The sequence below is a fragment of the Papaver somniferum genome, chromosome 4, assembly GCF_003573695.1.
Source record: "Papaver somniferum cultivar HN1 chromosome 4, ASM357369v1, whole genome shotgun sequence".
NCBI lineage: Eukaryota > Viridiplantae > Streptophyta > Magnoliopsida > Ranunculales > Papaveraceae > Papaver > Papaver somniferum.
In genome coordinates, this window is record NC_039361.1 from 122857578 (window position 1) to 122862077 (window position 4500).

A 4500-nucleotide genomic window follows, 5' to 3' on the forward strand; every position below is an offset into this window, starting at 1 on the left:
ATTTCAATTGGAATTTGGTTATTCACGATGTACGATGATCCCTGTTAAGCATCCATGGCTGAATGGTTAAAGCGCCCAACTCATAATTGGCAAATTCGTAGGTTCAATTCCTGCTGGATGCACGCCAATGGGAACGTTCAATAAGTCTATTGGAATTGGCTCTGTATCAATGGAATCTCATCATCCATACATAACGAATTGGTATGGTATATTCATACCATAACATATGAACAGTAAGAACTAGAATTCTTATCAATACTGGAACTCATAGGGAAGAAAATGGATTTATGGATGGAATCAAATATGCAGTATTTACAGACAAAAGTCTTCGGTTATTGGGGAACAATCAATATACTTCTAATGTCGAATCAGGATCAACTAGGACAGAAATAAAGCATTGGGTCGAACTCTTCTTTGGTGTCAAGGTAATAGCTATGAATAGTCATCGACTCCCGGGAAAGGGTAGAAGAATGGGACCTATGGGACATACAATGCATTACAAACGTATGATCATTACGCTTCAACCGGGTTATTCTATTCCACCTCTTAGAAAGAAAAGAACTTAAAAAAAAAATACTTAATAACACGGCGATACATTTATACAAAACTTCTACTCCGAGCACACGCAATGGGGCCGTAGACAGTCAAGTGAAATCCAATTCACGAAATAATTTGATCTCTGGACAGCAGCGTCATTGTGGTAAAGGTCGTAATGCCAGAGGCATCATTACCGCAAGGCATAGAGGGGGAGGTCATAAGCGTCTATACCGTAAAATAGATTTTCGACGAAATGAAAAAGACATATCTGGTAGAATCGTAACCATAGAATACGACCCCAACCGAAATGCATACATTTGTCTCATGCACTATGGGGATGGTGAGAAGAGATATATTTTACATCCCAGAGGGGCTATAATTGGAGATACCATTGTTTCTGGTACAGAAGTTCCTATCTCAATGGGAAATGCCCTACCTTTGAGTGCGGTTTGAACCATTGATTTACGTAATTGGAAGTAACCAATTAGGTTTACGACGAAACCTAGAAATCAATCACTGATCCAATTTGAGTACCTCTACGGGATAGACCTCAACAGAAAACTGAAGAGTAACGGCAGCAAGTGATTGAGTTCAGTAGTTCCTCATATAAAATTATTGACTCTAGAGATATGGTAATATGGAGAAGACAAAATTGTTTGAAGCACCGACAGAACCGGAAGCGCCCCTTGTTTCAAAGAGAGGAGGACGGGTTATTCACATTTCATTTGATGGTCAGAGGCGAATTGAAAGCTAAGCAGTGGTAATTCTACCCCCGGGGAAAAATAGAGATGTCTCCTACGTTACCCGTAATATGTGGAAGTATCGACGTAATTTCATAGAGTCATTCGGTCTGAATGCTACATGAAGAACATAAGCCAGATGATGGAACGGGGAGACCTAGGATGTAGAAGATCATAACATGAGTGATTCGGCAGATTTGGATTCCTATATATCCACTCATGTGGTACTTCATCATACGATTCATATAAGATCCATCTGTCTAGATATCATTATATACATCCAGAAAGCCGTATGCTTTGGAAGAAGCTTGTACAGTTTGGGAAGGGGTTTTGATTGATCAAAAAGAAGAATCTACTTCAACTGATATGCCCTTAGGCACGGCCATACATAACATAGAAATCACACTTGGAAAGGGTGGACAATTAGCTAGAGCAGCAGGTGCTGTAGCGAAACTGATTGCAAAAGAGGGTAAATCGGCCACATTAAAATTACCGTCTGGGGAGGTCCGTTTGATATCCAAAAACTGCTCAGCAACAGTCGGGCAAGTGGGTAATGTTGGGGTGAACCAGAAAAGTTTGGGTAGAGCCGGATCTAAGCGTTGGCTAGGTAAGCGTCCTGTAGTAAGAGGGGTAGTTATGAACCCTGTAGACCATCCCCATGGGGGTGGTGAAGGAAGGGCCCCAATTGGTAGAAAACAACCCACAACCCCTTGGGGTTATCCTGCGCTTGGAAGAAGAAGTAGAAAAAGGAATAAATATAGTGATAGTTTGATTCTTCGTCGACGTACTAAATAGGAGAGAAAATCGAGAATATGTTTCTTCGTCTTTACAAAAGAAAAAAAGATAGGAGTAATTAGCTGTGACACGTTCACTAAAAAAAAATCCTTTTGTTGCTAATCATTTATTAGGAAAAATTGAAAAGCTCAACATAAGAGGAGAAAAAGAAATAATAGTAACTTGGTCCCGGGCATCTACCATTATACCCACAATGATCGGCCATACAATTGCTATTCATAATGGAAAGGACCATCTGCCTATTTATATAACAGATCGTATGGTGGGTCACAAATTGGGAGAATTTGCACCTACTCTAAATTTCCGGGGACATGCGAGAAGCGATAATAAATCTCGTCGTTAATGTTAATAATAATAAAGTGAATATGGGTGCTCGTCGTTCATTGGTGGGAGGTTAACCTTATGATAAAGAGGGACCCAGATGTGGAAGTATCCGCTTTAGGTCAACATATATGTATGTCTGCTCACAAAGCACGAAGAGTGATCGATCAGATTCGTGGGCGTTCCTACGAGGAAACACTTATGATACTAGAACTCATGCCTTATCGAGCATGTTATCCCATTTTTAAATTGGTTTATTCGGCAGCAGCAAATGCTAGTCACAATATGGGTTTCAAGGAAACAGATTTAATCATTAGTCAAGCCGAAGTCAGCGAGGGTACTATCGTGAAAAAGTTAAAGCCTCGAGCTCGAGGACGTAGTTATCCGATCAAAAGACCCACCTGTCATATAACTATTGTATTGAAAGATATATCTAAAGATCAAGACTATTTCATATGGTTAAGAAAAACTGGATATGTATATATAGATAAATATACGGATGTTAGAGAGAGGTATCTATGTATGGTAGAGCACGAAAGACTAAAATGGGCTAATGAAGAAAGCGAAGAAAGCGAGGGTGTATGGGACAAAAAATAAATCCACTTGGTTTTAGACTTGGTACAACCCAAAAGCACCATTCCCTTTGGTTTGCACAACCAAAAAGTTATTCTGAGGGTCTACAGGAAGATCAAAAAATACGGGATTGTATCAAGAATTATGTACAAAAAAATATGAGAATATCTTCGGGTGTAGAGGGAATTGCGCGTATAGAGATTAAAAAAAGAATCGACCTGGTCCAAGTCATAATCTATATGGGATTTCCAAAATGGTTAATAGAGGGTAAACCGAGAGGAATTGAAGAATTACAGATCAATGTACAAAAAGGTTTTAATTCCGTGAACCGAAAACTCAACATTGCTATTACACGAATTGCAAAACCCTATGGAGACCCTAATATTCTTGCGGAATTTATAGCTGGGCAATTAAAAAATAGAGTTTCATTTCGAAAGGCAATGAAAAAAGCTATTGAATTAACTGAGCAAGCAGATACAAAAGGAATTCAAGTACAAATTGCAGGACGTATTGACGGAAAAGAAATAGCACGTGTCGAATGGATCAGAGAAGGTAGGGTTCCCCTACAAACCATTCGAGCTAAAATTGATTATTGTTCGTATACAGTTCGGACTATTTATGGGGTATTAGGCATAAAAATTTGGATATTTGCAGACGAGAAATAATCAAAGATTTCTTCTTTGACTTTTCTATCTAGCACAGGACCAAAAAAAAACAAAACCTTTCATTATTTTTCTCTTTAATCTAAAATGATCAATTTCAAATCTTTTAATTCTATAGGGTTAAATAAAAATTAGATTGACCCTTTGGTATAATTGCTATGCTTAGTGTGTGACTCGTTGGTTTTTTTAGTTTAGATTAGATTAAAAAAGGAAAGGACGGTCCCCTAGTCTGAACTAAGAACTATGTAACTAATAACCAGCTCATTGCTTCGTATTATCGGGATCCAAAGAAACAGTCACTATATGATCTATTGATCATATCGTTGTAGCAACTGAAATCTTTTTAATATTACATATACATAAAAGAAATAGCACGTGTCGAATGGATCAGAGAAGGTAGGGTTCCCCTACAAACCATTCGAGCTAAAATTGATTATTGTTCGTATACAGTTCGGACTATTTATGGGGTATTAGGCATAAAAATTTGGATATTTGCAGACGAGAAATAATCAAAGATTTCTTCTTTGACTTTTCTATCTAGCACAGGACCAAAAAAAAACAAAACCTTTCATTATTTTTCCCTTTAATCTAAAATGATCAATTTCAAATCTTTTAATTCTATAGGGTTAAATAAAAATTAGATTGACCCTTTGGTATAATTGCTATGCTTAGTGTGTGACTCGTTGGTTTTTTTAGTTTAGATTAGATTAAAAAAGGAAAGGACGGTCCCCTAGTCTGAACTAAGAACTATGTAACTAATAACCAGCTCATTGCTTCGTATTATCGGGATCCAAAGAAACAGTCACTATATGATCTATTGATCATATCGTTGTAGCAACTGAAATCTTTTTAATATTACATATACATAAAAG

General features: G+C 37.6%; 1 non-coding gene across 1 annotated transcript; it reads left to right on the forward strand.

Annotated features, from left to right (window-relative positions):
• Window positions 1-48: 48 nt before the first annotated feature.
• TRNAM-CAU lies at window positions 49-122 on the forward strand. The gene has a single exon. It is a non-coding gene; the product is annotated as a tRNA-Met (tRNA).
• The last annotated feature ends 4378 nt before the right edge of the window (window positions 123-4500 follow it).